Source organism: Acanthochromis polyacanthus, chromosome 14, assembly GCF_021347895.1.
Source record: "Acanthochromis polyacanthus isolate Apoly-LR-REF ecotype Palm Island chromosome 14, KAUST_Apoly_ChrSc, whole genome shotgun sequence".
NCBI classification, from domain to species: Eukaryota; Metazoa; Chordata; class Actinopteri; family Pomacentridae; genus Acanthochromis; species Acanthochromis polyacanthus.
In genome coordinates, this window is record NC_067126.1 from 39,937,097 (window position 1) to 39,959,980 (window position 22,884).

Consider the following 22,884-nt stretch of genomic DNA (forward strand, 5'->3'; position numbering starts at 1 on the left):
CAGGACTGCAGAGACTGTTGATGTTTTTAAAAGAAGGTTAAAGACTCACCTTTTTAATCAGGCTTTTAACTGACCTTTCAAGTTCTTCCTACATTCTTGTCAGGTTTTGTCTTGTTATATGTTGTTGCAGTTTATCTTCCTGTTAGTTTTAGATCATTGAATCTGCTTTATTTATTATTTTCTGCATTATTACTCTTGTATCTGTTCACTTTATTTTACTAACAGGCCTTTCATTCAATCTCATATTGTAAGCTTTCAGTTTTTTTAACCTCCAGTGTTTCCTCAGAGGCTCCTCCATGCTGGGGGCTGTGTCTGGTCGCTGCTGGAGGTGCTGTCCCATTGGGGCTGGATGGGGGCTTCCCTCCCTCGGTGGGGCTCCTCCTGTCTGTCAGGGTCGGCGGGTCCGGGTGCCGGCGCCTCCAGTAGTCATGGCCTGTAACTGCTCCCAGTGTGGACGACCCAATGGAGGCGTTTATACGATCCTCAGCACCGTGTGTGTGTGTGTGTGTGTGTGTGTGTGTGTGTGTGTGTGTGGTGTGTGTGTGTGTGTGTGTGTGGTGTGTGTGTGTGTGTGTGTGTGTGTGTGTGTGTGTGTGTGTGTGTGTGTGTGTTGTGTGTGTGTGGTGTGTGTGTGTGTGTGTGTGTGTGTGTGTGTGGTGTGTGTGTAGGATGGAGTGAAGGCTTTCTGTGTTTTTTCTTGTAATGTTTGTAACTATTTTAAAGCACTTTGTATTACATTTTAGTTGTATGAGAAGTGCTGTACAACACAGATTGATTGATTGATTGATTGATCGATTGATCATGTTTCCCTGATCAAACACTGAGAGGAACTCTTTGCCCTCTCTCCCAGATCTCTGAACATGGCATCCTGATAGCAGCAGCTGCAGGTTTCGTGGTGCTCGTCCTTGTCTGCTGCATCTGTGTTTGTGTCTGCGCCGCCGAGGCTGCTGCAAGAGTGAGTAGATGCTGCTCAGTGTTCTGTCACATAACACTGATTTTACGTCTGAGCCCTGAAAGCATGAACACACATCCTTCCTGTACACATTAGTGATCCATTGCTGAGCAGGGAACAAGAGTCTCTGCTTACTGATGTACAAAATATAGATCAGACAAGCAAGCAGGTATTATTTTTGGGTCAATATTATTGTGAATCAGCTCATTTTATTATTGTTTAGCTCATTAGAAGTGGTTGGTTGTTAAATTCAAGACGTTATTTAGTGATATTTTTAGTGATATCCAGTCATTTTTTATTAATAAGTGATTGTTTCCATAATAAATAATGATGGGATTTATAAAGACATGATCATAATGAACATAAAAACATTATTTTTTTTAACTTTAATAAAAATGTATGCAGATATTTCCATGTACTCCAGAAGTCCCTCAGTTGTAGATTAACCCTCTGGTGTTTAAACGGGGAACGGAGATTCATCCAGAGAGGAAGTTAACTTCAGATTAATTTGACATCTGAGCCATTTTAAACGTGTGTTTTAGACAAAATCTGCCTGTCAGACTGTGAGTTACCAAGCCTCAAACTCCCCTTAAAAGTGGAGCAGTCTTAGGACCACTGACCTTTACCTTCTGTGTGCTTTTTGTAATGTGCTTTAATTGTGATCTATTGTCCTTTTATTGTGACACGATGACTGTGGCTTAAAGAATTCACACTAACATTATCATAATGTTTTAAAAAAATAATGTTATGAGTCTGTTTCATTTTGTGGTGTGTTTTCTGAATGAAGTAACACTTAAATATGAGTCTGTAGATGAAGAGAGTCTGTCTAACAACATCCTGCATGCTGAGTGTCAACCAGATCATTTTGGTGCTGGATTATTTATGATAAACTTATTTGTGCATTTGTCTCATGATATTTCATTATTTAAATATAACACCTATGGTCAGTATCGGTACACTGTAAAAAAAAACACCCTAATATGAAGATACTTATCTATAAATATTGAGGTTTGACAGCTTTGTTCCTCTTCCTGTTTAAAAGAATCTGTTTCTGCTTTGGCTACATTCTAAAACCACGTGCAGAAGTTTCAACTATAAAGCATGATTTGATCAGAGGATCAGAAAAAGGCGTGCTAACCTGCAGATGTGTCAGAAATGCTCCAGTACTGTCAAAGTCCTGCATTAGCCGTTTCCTCATTACTCGGGTTCACTCAGACATCTTCCAGCTAGTTCATTTGCATGTTCCGGCTCTCAGCTTTACTGTTTTACTGCACGTCTTATCGAAGTTGGCAGCAGGAAGTTACTGCCGGTAAAATGCTCTGATAAACCTAAAAGATTCATCGCTGATAGCAGCACGTTCCAGCTGATAGTAACTGGTAAACAGGAATACAGGAAGGTGTTCTGACCACTTAGATTAAGGTCTAATGTGGTCATTTGGAGGAATATTTTAACTGCAGACATTTATTTTGATGATTCTTTTGACATGATAATGACTGTCAGCTGAATACTGATTGTAGCTTAAACTGCAAATTTCTGCACTGGTTGATTTAAAACTCATTTCAGACTAAGTAACTTAATTAACTGATTTTGTAGTATTTTGTTTATATCATGATGTCAGGATTTCAAGTCCCTGAAACAACGTTTTCACTTTTTAAAAAAAGTGTTCATTTATGGTAAGTACATAACGCTTCCAAAAACCTTTAAAATTATGTCAGAAAACTGCTTGGAGCAACTTTATTTTTATGATTGCTCCATACTATAAAGCCTGTGTTTGTGCCACCAATCAGTACCTTTGATTGTAAAAACTAATTCTCTCATCTCAGTGCAGTTTATTGGATTAATGCTGAACATTGCTTTTAAAGGGCAGTGGGGTGTTTAGTAGGTAGGAGCTGGCAGAGACCAAAACAAAGTAAAATGATTGTTAGAAAGCTAGCAGTCACCACAGATGATGAGATAAACGTCCAACACGTGAACCAACGCCTTCTGATCGTTTCTCCTTTGCTGTTTCTTTGAACAGAGAGCAAGAAAACAAAAAGGTGAGTGTTTTCTCTCTCGTTTCTCTCTCCGTGTTGCCTGTAAATGTGTTATTATCAGGTAATGAACTGTCCCTGTTTGTCCCTCAGCTCCAAGTCCTACAACCCTCCTCCTCCTCCTCCTCCTCCTCCCACCCGCAACGTGAGTGATCAAAGCTTCTGTTATCGGCTTGGGTTTGCTTGCATGAATTTGGGGCGGTCATTAAACGCCGTTGATAAGTTCCAGATAACTGTGGTCCCAGCTAATGAAGGGAAGTGATTCGTTGTCGTCTCTGTGCCGTCCACAGCTCAAACACTACAAACAAACTCAGTCCTTCATGATCTGAGGAGGAAGCAGCTCTCTTTGCTTCCACTTCAAACCATTCAAAGTCGCTGTGACGGACGCAGACGTCTTCAAATGTCAAGAGCTGAAGTCTGTAAAGGCCTTGCTGCTTTGTTTCTGCACTGACGGATTACAGGAGGTTCATGTTCAGATGTACAGTTTGAACACTTTTTCAAATGCTGTATAATGTTATTTTTCTGTGTTTTTTTTTCAGTTTGTCAAGATATTTTTGCTTGAAATCCTTGTTTTTCTTCCATCTCTGCAGACTTGAGGTGTCAGATTCAGAACTTCAGCTGAAGGTTCAGCTCTTTAGTGCCACCTATAGGTCACTAACAACAACTATCTCTGCTAATTAAATACTGTACATAGGTTGTTTGTTTCAGCTCATGTGTTTATTCTCATTTTTACATATTTTTATAAGACTTTTTGTACACTTATCTCATGTTATGTTCGGGGTTCTCTCTTATTTTTTCTGTCTTTAATTGTAGTTCAGGTGATGTAAAAGGTGAGAAATGAACAGGTGTCTGCACACACTGAATGGTGCTCATTTATTCTGAAATATTTCATAATCAATAAAAAAAGATGAGTAAAAATAAGCTCTTTTGAATTGAAGCTGCAGAGTTTGTGGGCGTTTGTACGTGTTTGGAGCATCTTTATGTATTTAAGCAACGAACTCAGAGATGGTTGAAAAAATGATTGTTTTTCTGGTTTGAAGCCTCTTGAATGATAATTAACTCAATCAGTTGTGATCATCATGACTCCTATTTAGTGCCATCAACAGGCCAAAATGTAATATTTTGCACAAATTAGTTGATTAAATTTAGCCTCAGCTGCTCTTTGTGTTTAATGATGGCTGGTAAATGTTGCATGACAGAATGAATCTGCTGAACATTACATCCACGTTAGCAGCTTCACTGGTAAAGACTAAAACATCTGTCTGACATCGTGTAAATGCCTCTGGGTTCTGTAGCGGTGCCTGTGAGGTTTTCTTCTGGTACTGATAAGCCACGCTCCAGCTGATGTTTGACCCGTATTTATCGTCTTCTTTGCCACAGCAAACACATCAAAAACTAATATGAAGTAAATGATGCAGGCACAAGCTTTTTGTCAGCACAAAAAAAAAACACAAACCTCAACAAAATGTCAGTACAAAATAAAATCCCATCTCATACCGTGTTCTGACCAAAAATGTAGGAGTTACAGTCCTTCAGTGGGCATCCTCTTCTAAATGATCACGTTTACGCCACACGCTGTTTCACCACTAGGTGGAGTCACACTTCAAAAATGTTCTCTGGAATAACGTGAAAATCTCTACAAAGAATCCCATCTTGCTGACAGCAGGTCCCTGGTTAGTTTCTGCAGGTTGTGAGGTTGGATGTTTGAGGACCGGCTTGTTCTGGATCTGATCTGTTAGGTTTGGAGTCAGTGTTTGGAGCTCTTTGTCGTGTTCCTCGAGCCGTTCCTGAGCAGTTTGTCTGGTTTGCTAGGACACATTCCCCTGCTGCTGTCAGTGTGCCAAAGTAACAGCATCAAAGTATGTTCAGTAAAATGTTGTCTGTCGGGGCTGCACAGTGGGTTAGTGTTTAGCACTTTGCTTTGCAGCAAGAAGATCCCCGGTTCAAATCCTGGCCTGGGCCTGGGATCTTTCTGCATGGAGTTTGCATGTTCTCCCTGTGCATGCGTGGGTTTTCTCCGGGTACTCCGGCTTCCTCCCACAGTCCAAAAACATGCTGAGGTTAATTGGTTACTCTAAATTGTCCGTAGGTGTGAATGTGTGTCTGTATATGTAGCCCTGTGACAGACTGTCCAGGGTGTCCCCTGCCTTCACCAGAGTCAGCTGGGATAGACTCCAGCACCCCCCATGACCCTAGTGAGGATAAAGCGGTGTATAGAGAATGGATGGATGTTGTCTGTCGGTGGTTTTAATGTTGAGAGCCTATTCTAAATGCTGAACATTTAGAGAAACCACTGAGCCTCACATGAAGATAGCTGCTTTTTGTCTGGTTACATTCCTTCATTCTGGGTAGATGGATTAACACACATGAATACACAAAGATCCTTTCTGCCAAATTCTAATAGCCGTTGGTGCATTTCAAGTGTACAGAGAAGTAAATGAATTGGTGCTTTAGCTGCTTCTCCCTGCAATCAGGTTTCTTTGGAACAGCTTCCTCCTGCTTTTGTCTCCTCTGCTAAGCTCCAGAAACATTTTCTTTTGTCAGTGGACTGTTGTGGTTCCAGATGATGGCAGCTTCTCAGCTCTGGTTGATTCTTTGTGTGAGTTTTGTACTTCCAGTCAGCCAAAGAAACAAGAAACGCTGAATTGTGACATTCTGAATGTTTTCTAGATATGTTTTTCTTCCTATGCAGCAGCCTTTTGATTGTGCAGTTTTTTTTTAAACGGACAACAGTTCACATTGTTGTTTGACCACTAGAGAGCAGCACCGCGCTGACTGTAGTCTGCAGCAGCTGCACCACGCCAGCCTTTATCCATTATTTGTCTCTGAACAGTAGCACTATTGTTCTCCTCCTTTTGTACTCGTTGTTCTCCTTATTGTGTTGCCCATAAATTAAAAGCCCTGAAATGCAGTGATTTCCAGCAGCTTCACTTCCACGCCTTTCTGAATAAGATGCATTGTCTGCGTCTGTCTTTGCAGTTTGAAAATGTGATTCATGTTCTGGATGCATTTGTGCACCAAGCCTGTGCAGGATCTATAGCTGCTAGGGTGCAGCGGCGTGGATCTATTCTGGTACAGGGTAATAACCTTCTGTAATGATCACAGGAAGTGCATGGTATTGATCTGCTAATATGACTGTATGCAGCTCAGGGCTCTCTGAGCGGCCACCGGCAGCACACAGAGGACACCAGCTCTGCTCTGAAATGCAAATGCTTTCACAGTTTGTCACGTGTGGAAAGCTGTACCCTCAGAGGGAACCGATTCTGGTTTTAGCATAATGACAACACATTATGAATTTGTAGAATGTTTTATTCAGTAATTCCTCTCTCACTGTTCAGGGAGTTCTATGTAGATGAAACAAAAAACAAATACATTTTCAGATTCGATCAGAAGCCAGTTTACGCTGTTTCATGAACGGTTTGGTCATTCTTAAACCTGAACACGCGTGGTCCCATCTGCTTAACCCTCCTGTTGTCCGCATGCACGAGCACCAAAAAACATTGTTTGTCTGAAAAAAATCCAAAAATTCAGCAGAAAAGTTCCCCAAATTTCTGAAAATTTGCAAAACCTTCTGGAAGAAACTCCAATAATTACTTTAAAATTTCCCTGAAAAGTTTTACAAAAAAATCCTCCAAATTTGGCAAGAAAATATTTGTAAATATTTTCAAAAAATGATTAAAAATCTTCCAAAAATGCTAAAATATCTAAACTGATTCCATATCAGTAAAACTTCTAGTAGTTTCTTTAAGAACATTCAAAGTAAAAATCTACCAAAATCCAGAGAAATCTTGATGGATTTTGGTTGATTTTTATGTGAATGTTCTTAAACATTTTTAAGATTTCTTTTTTTTTCCACCAAAAATGTTGAAAATGTGGACATCAGAAGTTTCACTGTGGAAATAGATTTTTTTTCCTCCACATTTTCAAACTTTAAAACGGGTCAGTTTGACCTGCAGGACGACACCAGAGTTAACTAGAGGAACTCACAGGACTGTGCAGGAGCTTTTAATCTGCTCTTAGTTCATTTGAGCTCTACGCTATCATTTCTGTTAGTTTGTAGAGTTTGTTAGTTCCCAGCAGAGCTTTGCATGACTTCAGCCTGAGCCACAACAACACAAACCCCTGTGTGGGCATGCAGGGCTTTTAATCAGTAATAATTCATCATTTTAAGTACCTCTATGTGTCCTAACTGTACTGCGATATTTCCCTCTCATAGGAGGCTGCATATACTGTATGTAGGAGACACCGGTCCTTAAGTACAGAACCTTCTTGTGTGTTGTCTTTGTTGTGTGTCTGTCCCTGGAACACGTTACTATTCTGACAGCTCTATAAATAGTGAACCGTGTTCAACGTATGTCAACACATCAGAGGAACTGAACTGTCACATGCAAGCAGACAATTCTACGCTCATGGTTATATTTTTTTAACCCTCCTGTTGTCCTCATTCATGGCACCGAAAAATTTTGTTCTATTGTCTGGAAAAAATCCAAAAATTCAGCAAAAAATTCCGCAAATTTATAAAAATTTGCAAAACCTTCAGGAGAAAATTCCTTAAAAGTTTCCCTTAAAAGTTTTATTAAAAAAAACTTATTTGCCAAGAAATAAAAATGTAAAAAATAAAACTTGTAAACATTTTCAACAAATGAGTAAAAGTCTTCAAACAAAATCCTAAAAATATCTGAAGTGATTACATATATATCATTAAAAAGATTTTCTTTAAGAACATTCAGAAAAAAATCAGCTAAAATCCAGCTAAGTTCGTTGGATTTTGGTAGATTTTTTTTGAATGTTCTTAAAAAACTTTTTTATTTTAACATTTATTTTTTTCCACCAAAAAATGTTAAAAAATGTTGAAAATGTGGAAGCTTTCACTGTGAAAATATATATATTTTTTCCACATTTTCAAACTTTAAATGGGTCAGTTTTGACCTGCAGGATGACTCAGGGGTTCATGGTTGTACTTTTTGGTGGTTGTTTGAGCAGACAGATGTGGAGAGAAGCGGTCGGCGGGTTTTACTGCCTCTGACGATGGAATTACCCAATGATCAGCCCACACACATGCAGTCCTGTTTCCATTACTTCAGAGGACATCATTTCCTGGAGATTTAACCATTACAACCTTAAACCGGTACTTTACCCTGAAATGTAACGGCTGACATCATGAGGACTGAGCAGATTCATGTCACCACAGCATGAGTAACACACGGTCTGGTGGCGGCTAAAGGCTCGGCTCAGCTGCACTCCTTTCCTTGTGTCTGCCTTTGGACGTCCTGACGGCCTCCTTTACGGATGCTCAGCCTGGATTCCAGCTCAGCATCACATTGTGAACGTGTCTGTCGTAGTGAAGCTGCTGAGTGTGAGTGGGCGTTGGCTGTCAGCTAAATTCTACGTCAGGACCGCTGTTTTCTTTGATGCTAATTTCAGCCTGGAGCCAGGTTTCCTCCGAGGCAGCCCCTAGTCCCGTGCTGCTGCAGCCATATTACCCACAATGCCCCTCTCCAGGCGCTCCACTCGTTGAGGAACAGGTGGCTCATCGCTCGCAGCACTCGGCTCACCACCCTCAGGGGTTAATTGGCTTTTTTTTTCATTTTAAACAGCTCTTTTTCTGCTCAAACGTTCTGTTTCCGCCTGTTTCTTTATTTTCCTGATGTTTGTTCTTGCGTTGCACTCTTCAACCCCCCAAGTTTGCTGCTCATCTTCAGCCCCTGTAGCAGTCGGCATTAGCGGCTCTGGGGTTATGCAAAGCTTATATCATACAGACATCGATGTATTTATGCCTGAGGGAAACTGTTGTGGCAGGAAGAAGACCATTGACACAGGGATTACCACAGGAAGCTGCATTTCCCCCTGTAGCAGCAAGAAATAGCAGCATTTAAACATTTAAACCCCACCAGACGACGTCCCCTACAGTTTCATTAAATCTTTATGCTGTGGTTCTCTTACAGTGCCAGAGTCCTGCTGTGTATTTGTGTGTGTTTGTGTGTATTTGTGTGTGTTTGTGGGTGAAAGCTGAGAGGGGGAGTAGAAAGATAGAAAGCTCCCTATCTGAACTCTGGTTTGTGTCTTTCAGACTGAATTGTGCTGTTATTTAGCATCGCTCACGGACAAGACTGCTGTGTGTAATTACAGCAGAAATGGAGGATGGAAATAGTTCTGCCACTACACACACACACACACACACACACACACACACACACACACACACACACACACACACACACACACACACACACACACAATCAGTCAGGACTTTGACTCCCACAGCAACACTGTGCTCCTTATTTGATTTCAAACAGGAGCTGTGTAGGCAGAGTGGTGCACACATGAAGTACGTGTGTGTGTGTGTGTGTGTGTGTGTGTGTGTGTGTGTGATCAGCGTACGACTATAATTTTGTTAGCATCACACAACATACATGCCCTGAATGTTAAGCAGGTTTATTCATGCTAGTATTCAAAATACATCCCATAATGAACAAACTGGTGAATAAATCCAATCAATAGTTGTGGGTTTTTTAGTTTTTAGTTTTTTTTAAAGATATATCAGAGACCTAAATAAGAGAGCTGCTTAAAAATCCAATCCTCAAAGTGTCTGAGAGGAATTTAGGGCACGGCTGACTCCTGTTTTCATTATTGATTAAAGTGCAGATTGTTTTCTCAATTAATTTTTGAGTCTTTTGGTCTCAGTTTGAGAAAAGGGTGAATGCCAGCATCATAATTTCCCAGTACTCGGGCCGACACATTTAAATGTTTTATTTTTTGTCTGGCCAAGAGTCTAAAACCAGAAGAAATTAAATTTACTGTGATGGATGACTGACAAACGTTGTTTTAGCTCTGTGTTGCAGCCAGATAAGGAGAGGCTTTGCTGCTCTGCTTCTCTGGGCTCATTTCTCCACTTTCTGGTCTCAGTCCCACTGTGAGAAAAATATGTCTGCATTCACCTTTTACATTCTTACATTGAACATTTTTTTTCCTTTTTCCTTTTCTCCTCTTCCCTTCCTCTTGTCAGAAAAATAAAAAGAAATAATTTTACAAGCTCTGTACTGAAACAACAATCCATAAAATAAAATAACCCAGCATATCAGTAATACAAGAAATAAAAGACAAAAAGAAAAAACAAGATTTTACTCTGAATTATTCTTCTTAATCGTGTCACATATCAGTCTTTTTACATTGTAGTCCATAATTATTTTGCCTTTCAATGCTTTTTTGAAACTAAACAGATCTACATAGTTTCACATCATCACTAAATCATCCCATAATATAACCCCAAATATGGAAAACATCTGTATTTCACATTACTTCTAAAGCCCTCTTAAAGAATAATTTTTTTCCTCTTAATTAAAAAAAATGTTGAGTACAGGTGGGAAGATTTTTATTCTTATACATATATATATATATATATATATATATATATCACTTTAGATATTTATAGGAGTTTTTTTGGAAGATTTTTACTCATTTTTTAAAAATATCTACAGGAATTTTCTTACCACATTTGGTGGATTTTTTTTTTTTAATAAAACTTTTAAGGGAGAGTTTTAAGGAATTATTGGAATTTTCTTCCTGAAGGTTTTGCAAATTTTCAGAAATTTGGGGATTTTTTTGCAGAATTTTTGGATTTATTTTCAGACAAAGAACACATATCTTTTTGTTCCTGTAAATGAGACAACAGGAGGGCTAGTGTTAATTACAGACTTTCTAATCTAGATTAACACATTCCAGCAATAAGAACTAGCAAACACACATCTGATTTTAAAACACAAACCGCAGTGAATGAAAACACTGCAGAAGCTCACCATGGTAGATAACGAAGTAAAAGAGAAATGGGAGAAAGAATCAGAAGTGAACATATAGCAGAAGATAGGAAGACTGATGAAAACATAAGCATCACAATCAAAAGACTGAGAGGAATTTAGCGCAAAGTGAGCATGAGTGAAGTGGGGGACAGCTAACCTTAGCAGGGAGCTAGAGAGGATGTGGACAAACAAGTGTCAAATCTGCATTATGACTTCTGGGAAAAGAGAATCAGAGATCACACACAAAAGTGGAATATGATTTACCCCAAAGACAGACTATAAATAACACATTATTCCATGGTCTTAATGTAAGAATGGATGAACTCTCCGTTAAAGTTCAAAGCAGTTGAATGATGGAATGACAACTTATCCAGCCGACAGAAACAAGGCTCCAATCAGGACAAAAGTAAGAAAAGCTGATGACTGAAAGGACACTAGTCTGCATTTTGTAACGAGAGTTTGAGAGAAGTAGTGTCTACCAGATACGGACCCGTACCGTAGCCTGTGGCCTACAGATACGGCACTTTCCATTATGTCGACAGTACGGACCCGTACCGCGAGTCTTGCGAGTCAAGAAGCTGCTAACCACTGCAAACTGTTGAAAGGTAAGCAAAGGTTAAGGTCAGGGTTGTGTTAGGGTCAGGTTAGGGTCATACCTGTAGTACCGATGCTACGGGTCCGTACCTCCAGCGTCTACCGGGAGTCACGTGACCAGATTTGCGATCTGATTGGCAAATGGAAAGTACGGGTCCGTACCTCTCGCAACTACCTTGAGAGAAAGGTCTGAATTGGAAGCAGATTTCCATCCAAGCAGACGTGTAAGGTGTGACTGGGGTCTTCATGTGCAGTCAGTAGTTTAACAGTCAGCCAGCTTGTTGTGGAAACAGAGCTTTGTGTTTCCCTTCAGTACCTCCGCCGCCTGATTAAAGCTCCCCTAACTGAGGTATTACTTGTTTCTTTGAACCCACTTGTGTTAGAATACGTTCTTGCTCTGTCCACGCTGTCCTGTCTCCTCCTCCGAATCATCTAATTGGATTCAACAACACTAATCATCTCCACACTCGGTTCAAAGGCGTCTGTCGTTTGGTGGCAGCTGTGTGGTCGACAGTTTCTTTGTTTCTGCTTTATGATGAGCTTGTTTGATGGAATGAGACGGGACTAGTTTTGGGACTCTTTTTGGTTTGCCTTAAGACAACTGGTAGTTTGCAAAAAGACGTTGGCTGCCAGATAAGAACACTTCTTCTTTGTTTAGTTTTTGTTTGAGTCAGAGAGTTGAGTTTTTAATTAGAACAGGTAAGAGAAGTGTGGTTCTACCTGCTAGAGGTTACTGTCTGTATTCATTTCTTTGGTTTGAGGACCATCTTGTGCTTTCACTTCTTCATATTTGTGTAGTCTCGGTTGATAAATTTGTGTTCATTTCCTGTCTTTTAATAAAACTAGATAAACTTGACTCACAGTGACTACTAGGGTGTTCCCCTTTTGTTACTTCCTTTATCACTACAAGATGACTTTAGCATGAGGTATAAATCTCATGTAGATTACAAATGTAGTCCTGCTAGAAGTTTTAAAACAGACTGTTTTGGCTGAGCCTTCTGACTCCTCTGAACCTGCACTGAACCGAGCAGCATTGTGTCAAAAAGAGCCATAATTCCCAGTTTATCAAAAAAAAATTGGTAAAATAGTGCAGCGGGCCGACGTGTCTGGGCCATGGACTGTCCTCTGACGACATCCACTGCTTACTCAAAGCGGATGTGCCCTAAAATATGCATGACTTTCAGCCGTTATGCAATTTAAATGGGTGACTTATATAAAATGCAGTCCTGTACCGTCGTCATGAGCAGGAAAACTTGTAACACAGAACCCAAATCAACAGAAGTCTTTTGTGCAGACGGCCGTATTCAGGCCAGCGTTGCGTCCACGCAGCAGCTAGCGAACGTCGCTAATCAAGGCTCATGAGAAAAGAGTCAGCCACAAGTGTCTGTCTTTTGAAGGTTGGTGCTGGATTATTTCAGTCAGTCCACTCCAACCTGTCCACTTTTCTTCTACAGTACTGAAAGACAAAAGCAAATTTTTATATTTGTAATCGTTAATCTACCTTTTATAAAACATAAAATAGCTATAAAATGTTTAAAAGTGAATCATTTTGTGGAAGATGATAAAGAAACATTACAACAACGCATTACAAAACAAAAAACCTGCAGAAATCCTATCTACAGATGAAAATGTTAACTCAAGACAAAACGCTTAATTTGTTCATGAATACAACATACTTCACCAAAATCCTGACTAGGTTGTGTTTAAATGACGGTTTCTACTGTGGGGTTTGTCAGATGTCTGTTCAGCTTCTCACTGCCCATCAGTACCTCTGATCCCGTTCTGCAGTGTGCCATTTGATAAGCCTGTTTAGCATTCAAGAGGAATCCTCAGCACTCAAGTACTCCCAGTATTATGCTTTTAACTCGTTCCCCTCAGAGGAGCAGAGGAGTAGAGAGAGAGAGGCAGAAACAGAAGGATCCTTATGGGAAGAGTGAAATTTCGCAGGACAAAAGCGCGTTATTGATTCCTGTCATGATTCTTGGGATAATAACCTCCACTTTCCAGCCCCCAGGACGCAGTTAAAGGCTTGCACCGTCCCACTCCCGTTGGGCTTCACTGGGTGCAAGTGTGTTAGTGCATGCAAAGCCCTGCTCCGTCCCACCACTTACTGGAAAACATCACCGGGCATCCCATCAGCGGTGAAACGACAAACGGTGATCATTCTGTGCATTGGCCTTCACTAATGGCTGGACAAGTCAGAAATGGAGCGAAGCTGTACCTGAGTGCTGAGTCTGCCCTGATGGCCGGCACTGGAGCCATGATGACGCCCGATTGCTGTGTGATTTGAGCATCCTCAGACCCACAGCTCATCAATATCTGTAACACACTGCACTGCAGCAGGACGCAGGCGTCAGCAAGATGAATATTTATCAAAGCCAGAAAAAAGGTGCAGGAAACTGTTTATTCGTCACAGAAAACAGGCAGGGCCAAAAACTCTCCTGGCCACATTTTCACAACAATCCTATAATTCAGACACACGGCTGCCAGGGGGTTGTAATGACAGTAGTTTGTACTCCCACCGGTCCGACAGGTGGACCATATGCTGACGCTGATTGGTGGATGGAGAGAAGACCAGGTTTAGCTGAGTGCTCTTTGGATTAGAATAATTGTCGCTGCTAATCTGCTGGGATTCATTAAAACGGTCAGACAGGACAGCTGCAGCCGCCAGGATTATAAAGTGAGGAGAACGACGGCCGAGCGAGGGAGCGGCAGAATGTTCCCTGAAATGTAAGCAAACATGAGGGAGGCTTGATTTTTATCCTCACCCTCATCCCTCCCTCTGATCTCGCTCAGCCCACTGGACTGGCTGAAGACAGGATGGGAGAAAGCATCCCTCCTCCTCCTCCTCCTCCTCCTCCTCCTCGCCTATTAAATCCTCAAGTCTACAGGAGGGATCTCTCATGCGTAAAAGATTTACGTAAGGAGGAGAATTTACTCAATTCTGTCCTCATTTCCGTGCGCTGTACACACCAAATCCTCTGCTTTATGCAGCATATTTGACTCTGGCTTTCCACAGTTTCTCGCTCTGGCTTCAGTAACCACATTTTTTTCTTCTCGTGTTTCTTCGCTCTGATTAACTGAGAGGGCGTTTTCGCAACAGGCCACATCAGATGTTCTGGCTCTGATTAGAAGACGGTAAAAATACCTCCATCCTGCCTTCTGTCTCCTCTTTCTGTCCACCTCTCCCACTCCGTCTGCCTTTTTTTCCCTTCCTCTAATTTCTCATCCACCTTCTCATTTCTTTGTCCTCGTATGATTAAAGGTTTTGCTTCAGAAAGTATTTTTTTTTTATCAAATTCCTCGCTTCGTTGCTATGATTATGCTTTTTTTTCTTCTTTTGTCACGCTTTGTCTGCTTTCTGTGAGAGGTCTGTGTTTGATTATAGCCTGGCTCTCTCTGATTACGGCCTCTCGTCTCGGTGAGAGCTGTTGTCTTCCTGCTGCTCTATGTCCTCATCAGGCCGGCTGACCTTGGTGGAAGTCTGGTGTGGTTCAAATGAAAATGGAACAAGTGTGAAAACTTGAGAATATCAACACGGTTCTTATGATTCTTAGGTAAAATTTTACATCCAGAGTGACACTCCATGATTACAGCTGATGATCCGGAGCTAAATTAAAGAATATATTCAGCTTTTTAATATGTGAACATACGGCTGGAGAATAGCTGTGGAGCCCTTGAGCAGAGCGTTTGGCACCGTCCCCAAGAATATCAGTGAGATTTGGTGCCTCTTTTCTCCCGTCTCTCCTGCCTCTTCTGCTGATTGCACTTCCAGAATTATGATTCCTCTGCAGCGCCGGCAGAAATCCATCGGACCAAGGACAATATCAGAACTGGGTGTTATGTCCACAAACCGTGTTACAGGCAGAAAGGAGATCAAGAAAATTAATGTTTGCCCAGAGGAATGACTTTCTCCCCTTCTCACCTGCTATTTATTCACAGAGGGAAGAGAAATGAACGGGAACCACTGCATATGACAATAATCATGAACAATCTGGAAGTTTCTGATTAACTTTCTGTTTGTTTTACTTCAAAGGACAAGAGCTCACCAAACAAAGAGTGAAACATGCAGATAAGATGTGATACCAAACAGGTAGAGTGAGCTTTACAGTTTCTCTCTAGGTAATAAAGCTTGTCTTTGTGTTTCACAGAGCAGGTGCACGCTGCAGATCAGAGCCAAGTCGTCCAAAAAAGATGACAGAGTTAAGGGCTGGCTGCTGAAAAGCCGTGGTGCTGACAAATCAGCCAGGCGGGGGTGTCCAGCCACGGCAGGACCGGAACATGGTCAGAATGACAATGTGACAGAAATGTTTACCGTTTTTACTGAACTTATTCCGGACATATAATGAGTAAGTGGTTGATCAGAGTCAGGTGAGAATCTATCCAGCGATGTCCACGTGTTTCAGTCTGGATCTAACTGATCCGCTGGTTGACGTTCCCGTAATATTTCTAAAAACTAAGGAGTGTTTTGGCTCCATGGCCTTGTTCCTGTGCTTTCTCTGGCTGGGCAGACATTCTTATCATCATGATCTAATTAACTGGTACACCTGGCCAGTGTCTCTGGAGGATTTAAACCTGCCTGCTTGTGGAGTTGTCAGATCTGTCCCTTAAAGACAAAGCCAGTTTAGTTGAGTGTTTCTTACTTGAACGTACCAACGGGCCGTGCTGTTATTACCAGGGCTGCGCGCTGTGTTTTATGGTTCCATGTCTGAGGTAATTTGGTGTAATTTGTGAAGTCACTGTTTTTAATGTAGCACATTTAAACGGCTGAAGGCTTTACTGCAGAGAAATCAGATTTAATCCACCTAACAAGCTGAAATATTTAAGTCAAGGCCTCACAGTGATTTATGATCAGTTTTGTTCTGCTGAACAATTTAAATATTATGGTTAAAACCCTACAAAATTACACATTTAATTTACAAATTAAGTGATTAAAGCGTTAGCTAAGGTTCAGACCCTACAGTCCAATTAATGAAGGAAGTTTATCCCGACAAAATGAAGCATGGAAACCCCAGAAAATCCTTCAGAGCATCCATATTTATGAGTGTAGCGACAGAACTCTGTTAACGGCAGAACCAGGTTCAGAGAGAGCAGCGTCTGCCTCAGCAGGTTAAGGAGAGGTTAAAGGGGAGAGAGCAAAACAGCAGAGGCAAATGGGAAACAAACAAAAGCACATAAAGACTGGACTGAAGCGGCTTTGTGCAGCTCCAGAAATACCAGCAGAGAAGAAAACACAAACTACAGAAAGTTAGTAACATCCCACAGCTGCTTGGAGGAAATGAAAAGGATAAAGACAGACATATGAACAGAACAGCCAAGGTGAAGGACGTCGGATAGCCTTTTATTTAGTACAAAACTGTAACAACACTTCAGATGTTTAGATTCGCATCCATCTCACAGCTCCAACAGGGAGGTGTCCAGAGGATATTCTGCAGCATGACGACGACAGCAAACACTCAGAGCCACAAACAGCTTCTTCAGAGTCCTTCAGCAGATGATTTGTCCCTCAGAGAGTCACAGTATCATCATATGGAGTCAGTGTGGGATCATAAGAGGAGACAGAAGATTAAATCCACAGTAGAGTTGTGGAAACTTCTCCAAGATGCTTGAAACAAACTGCATTTCGAGAACCTTGAACGCTGAAAACACACCAATTATTGATTTAATTAAAAAGCTATTCATGACTAAACATCCTCAGAGTCTAAAATATTTACACAGAACAACATTTCTACAAACGTTTCAAGGTTTCCTAGTCTTGGAAGAGCTGCATTTATGTGAAGGTTGTTTTAACGTTGTGATCTCCTCAGAGCTGATGATAGCTTGGGTTACTTACATAACGTTTGAAAATGAACTGCCAGCACCTCTGAAGTTTAATAATTACTCCGTTCTGCCCTGTTCGTTTCATTTGTATAAAAAGTAAAGCGGTTTACTGGATCAATAACTTCTTGACTTTGGAAAGTCGCTGATCTGAGACAAGCAGCAACTCTCTTCTTATGTTTCAGTTTTTACATCCTCGATTCCTTTCTTCTCCTAGTTTCTTCTTATTTAATCTTTCACTTGAAGCACAAGTGGAGGAAATACGAAAAAGGCACGAGGAGAGAGGAATCGAGAAATGAGCCATCCTTAAGTCAGAATTATTGTTTTAAAGCGACATCAGTTACAGGGTCGATATATAATTGTGGGACTTTTGCAACCAAACATCACATGGCATTTTTACAGAAAAATTCATCTAAAATATTGAATATTCAATTTATATTGAAAGTTATTTTAATAAGATATTGTAGTGAACCTGATGACATGATAAATCCATGCAGGTCAATCATGGACATCTGCCCTGCATATGACAGCTGCATCATGCCAGCATTCACCTGCACATCTTCTCTCAGAGCTCCTCCACTAAGCTTCCTCTCTCCTCGAGGTGCATTTTAGGAATGGAGACATCCTTAAAGATCCCACGCTGAGGTCGGCTTCCAGGTCACAGGTGGGCGGACGGAGGACAGAGGAGATGAGAAAGCGCAGAATAGAGACATAAAAGGAGCCTATAGTCGTGCACATAACCGGAGTCCTTATAGGAAAGTCTGGCCTCTCAGCAGCCATCTTCACTCTGCAGCTTAATGAGGTGTAAAAAGTGCTTTTCCCCTTCAGGGTCTACACCACACGTGCACAGTTGCATGACGCTCTGCAACAGCTGATGGAAGACTGGGGTCATCCACGTATTTCCATACTTCTGGGTTACTCACTCATGCTGGCTGAAAATGCAGAAAAATTCAGCATTTTCTACTCTTAAACTTGTCATCGTCGTCCCTAAAAGTTGTGAAGAACGTCTCCTAACATGAGGAGGAAAAGATTTCTCCGTCGACGGCTGAGTGCTGTCAACAAACAGAGCAGGGACGGCAGCCATGGAGCCCCGGGGAACGTACACGTTTAGTGTGGAAAGCATTTTGTGACAGCTAGAACGCTGCCTAGAATAAAGTTTCACAGTTTGTCCTTTGAGCTAGCTTCAGCTTACCTCCCTATACGTTCACATATGAGGATTCAGTCTGACTGCAGTGTGACTGCCACACAGTCCAGCAGAATCTGTGCACGTGTTCTCAGTCATGTTTGCAGCAGGAGTTATACGGAATCACATGAGTGTCACCAGAAACTGAGTTAGAATGATTTAGATTTGAACTTGCATTGCTCAACTTGAAAAATTGAAATAAAAATTTGAATTTAAATCAAGTAATTTGAATTTGGAGAGGCAAATGTGAATTGTGAAAGTTGAATTTAGGAGCTGAATTTTCATTGAGGATTGATTTGAAAGGTTTCAAAGCCTGTACAGGTTTTATTTTCACCAAGATGACGTCGTTTCACAGGCCTCCACCGGTTGGATGTTCTTCCCAGTTTGGCTGTTTTAAAGCAGATTCCAAAATCCTCTCTTAGATTTCTATTCGGCATTCTTGAAGGTAGTGTCTACAGATACGGACCCGTACCCGTAGCCTGTGGGCTACGGATACGGCCCTTTCCATTTGCCGACAGATACGGACCGTACGCGAGTCTCGCGAGTCAAGAAGCTGCTAACCACTGCAAACTGTTGAAAGGTAAGCAAAGGTTAAGGTTAGGGTTAGTGTTAGGGTCAGGTTTAGGGTCCGTACCTGTAGTACCGATGCTACGGGTCCGTAGCTCTAGCGTCTACCGGGAGTCACGTGACCAGATCTCGCGTATCTGATTGGCAAATGGAAAGTGCCGTATCCGTAGGCCACAGGCTACGGGTACGGGTCTGTACCTCTAGCAACAACCATTCTTGAAGTGATGAGAGTCAGCCAGAAAAACTCTTTGCAACAACATTACTGGCTGTATTTTGTGATGCGATGGCCTGCTAACATGCAGCCTGAGCAGGTGGCTGGAGGTTGGAGAAATAAGCAGACTGGAAAGCAGGCGGAGGTGGAGAGGATCTGAGGGCACGCAGAACACAGGGTTAATCCAATAAGACAAAACAACAAATAAGATCAGAAAGCTGGTTGTACAAAGAGGCTGAGGAATGCAGCAAGCAGGCGGACGGAGCAGCAGCGACCGGGGATGACCGGGGCTGAGACGCTGCTGGGCGGATGATAGACGGATACGTAGGCTAGTGAACAATCAGAGGAGCATCACGACTCACAGGGAAAAAAGATAGACTAGGTGGGCAGTGGAGACACAGGGAAAAAGGGAAAAACACCAGAAACACAGAGGATGAAGAGGCACGACCGAGACCGTGACACAGCGAGACCCACGGGGAAGGCTGCTAAAGGAAGCTGCAAATGGGAGTCATTTATCATTCTTTCACTGCAGATGGGTCCAAGTTATCAAACATTCTTCTTTTTCTTCTCTCGCCATCTGTCATATCCGTCTCGCTGCATCCACCATTCGCTGCCTTTGATTCCACATGTATCTGCTGTGCCACTCGTCCTCCTCGTTTTAATGAGATCTGTCCTTCTGCAGCCGGACCAGCACCCCCTGCTGCTGTTATCTCATCCTTTATGAACACTCAGACGACAGCAGTATTTATGAAGAAACACGCTTCTAGTGTATTTGCTCTTTACTTTCTTTGTGAACTGACTAATAATTTAGATCATAAAACAATCAGAAAGTAATGCTGAGGGTTTTTACTAAGACACAACCACTGCCTGAAGAAGCACAGAGACGACCCTCTGATCTATAGGTGGCAGACAGTGTTTCATCTGAGAATGCATCCAATGGAGCATCACAGTAAATTATGTGTTAATTCCACCACAGGAGATATGTGATCGTACCGAAAATTAGTTAATTAGCCCAGATATCAGTTATCTGCAAAAAAGCCACTATTGTCTAATCTTAACCTATTTTAATACTTTATAAAGAATATTTTTCTGTTTGCTGGCGACTAATTTCAGCCCTCGTTGTAAGATTTGAAAACAAGCCTGTGGGTTTTCTTCTGATGCTGACAGTAACACCCTTTCCTCTCCACTCCTCACAGACCATCTTTCCTTACTTTCCTCTCCTCTGTCTTCATTTAGGGCTCGTTTTGTCTCCTCTCCACCTCCACTCCTCTAACTCTAATGCTCACATCTCTGCCTGTTGACCTCTGGCATGGCTGCTTTTACGTCCATACATCACAGCTCGGCCACCCCTGGCTGTTTACGGGTCTCTGTTGCCCCATCTGCTCAGCACCCCTCCACCCCAGCCCCCAGCCCTCGTCACCGGTTCTTCTGCCAGCCAGGAAGTCACACAGGAACTACATTTACAGATGTTTCAAACAGGAAACTGCAGGGAGGGAAATGATGCTCATGTAGGCAGAGATATGACATGTGAGGCTCTGCATACATGAAAACATCACAGCAGAGATGAAGACAGGAGATAAGCAGAACTACTGCAAACCAGCACCGCAGAGTTTACATTGAAATGACTGCACTTTATCAGTTTTATCCCTCTTTAGTGTCATCTGGTGCATCATTACTGCTTTCACCAAACTAAAAGAAGGAATTAAAACAGAGGAAACATGAATATGGAAAATATTATGTAAAACAAATGTCTTCATTTGTAGTTTTAGCAAGAAAATGTTTAATGAAATCCTTAACATTGTATAATTTTACATTATAATGACGTATTTGGCAATTAGTACATCCTAAACTGTTCTCTTTAATCAGTCTGGCTCTAAAATCACACACAGTAAACCTGCACAGCTGTCCAGAACAACAGAAAGCAGCCCACAGACATAACGGTTCAAAAGAAATGCCACACGTCTACATTTTTCAGATTATTCTCAGGATTTAGGCTGTGGTGTCTGTTTAGGCTCTGGCTGCTTTTTGTTTTGCTTTAACAGCAAATTGAAATATGTTGTTTCATCAACAGTCCAACTATTCTTTTTTTAACAGAAAAAGTCTCTGGTTTTAATGGGAATTGTCCGTTTTGTGGGATAAAGACACATTTCTTCATTTGTTTTTGTTGCGACAACAAACAACAGAAGACCTTTAAAATTAGATATTGAGGAAATGTGTTTTTGCTGGGATGGCGCTGACACTTTGCTGTCTGATTTGTTTCTATTCTGAGCTTTCTTGCACACACAGACTCCTGCAGTTTCTGGTTGCTAAGTTTCTGCTGATCAGTGTCCTGTTGGAAGAGGAAGTCTGTCTGCTGTTACGAAACACATTCTTTCACTCGCAGATCGAGAACATGATATAACGTGGGGGAAAATACTGAATGCCGATTATCTTGCAAATTGACTGTGAAGAAGTACATTCACACATGCAAAGGGAAAGCTGAGGAGGAGGAAGAGAATGACCAAAAGGAAACATCTCAGAGCTGAAACGCACTTGAAGGCCGGAGTGTAGGCTTTGGCTGGGTGGGGTCACGGCTGCAGATGAGCTGGACCTTCAGGTCGTGTTTTTCAGCGTGCCACGATGCTTATTCAGCCTTCTCCCTGTGGTGTGCCTGTAGGAGTATCAGAGGCGGCAGCCAGGCCTCCAGGGAATGTTCATTTCATCCAGCTGCTCTTTCATGTGACTGAACTCCTTTCAGCAGCTTCACTCTCTGAATCCCTGCAGAGTTCCACTTTTTGTCAAGGTTAAAGAACGCAGACATAAAACACAGCTGAGTATCTTGCTGGTGAGTGTTTCAGTTGCGTGTAGGGTTTCAGTTTCAGGGGGAAACCCTGGGGAGCGTTTACGCCGTCCGCCCCACGGGACGGCATCTTCTGATCAAGTCCGGTGTGAGAAAGTCGAAGCAGCTGAAGCGTTCTGCTGCTGCATCACAACCGGAAAACATCACACTCTGTGCAGCTCCTGCTCCTCTGTGTGGCGTGCACGTTCTGTCAGAGGTTACCTGAAATCAGGCTGGGGTTTTCCAGTTTGCAACCTCAGCAGCAGCTTCAGGAAATGGAATGATTAGCAACATTTGCAATTATACAACCCTCAGAACCCACAGGTTTATTTGATGATTTTGCAGAAAACAGTGAAATCCTTTGCAAACACATTACAGAAAAAAGTGTGCTCTAAAAACACATTTTTTGTTCTCATTCTGAGTTTTTGCCTGTCTGGAGTCTAAAGTTTCAGTAACTACAGGTTAAACTGAGGCTCATCTCCTGGACAGGGTCACAGATGCTTCATCACAGCTCAGCGCTTTGCTTAACTTCAGCTGAGCGTTTTAAAGTTCCCTACATGAAGTCCTCTCAGTCCTCGTGTTAACTGACTGGATGTGGGAACTGCCCAGTCTGCTGCCCATTTGGCTTTGAACCCTCACTGCTGTCCTTTTCTCAGCTCTGTGTAAAAGGAAGCATGAATTATTTATGTCTCACTTAACACCTTTAAGGTTCTTAATTATTTTCTTTAACCACACACCTCTTTGCTTCTTCTTAAGCAGCTTTAGGCTTATTTAAATAACGACCGGGTAATCACAGAATGTATATTTGGTTTAAACCGTTTATATGAAGCTAAAAAAAAACTTTCATTAAAAATAAAATGTATATAGAAAAATCTGTAAAATTACAGATTTTAGCTGTGAATTATAATTATTTCCA

The 22,884-nt window shown here is 41.7% G+C and overlaps 1 protein-coding gene across 2 annotated transcripts in view; it reads left to right on the plus strand.

The window, feature by feature from the left end:
• LOC110959998 (cytochrome c oxidase assembly factor 5) overlaps nucleotides 1–22,884 on the plus strand; it is a 523,208-nt gene that overhangs the window by 414,539 nt on the left and 85,785 nt on the right. The gene's annotated exons all lie outside the window — the stretch shown is intronic.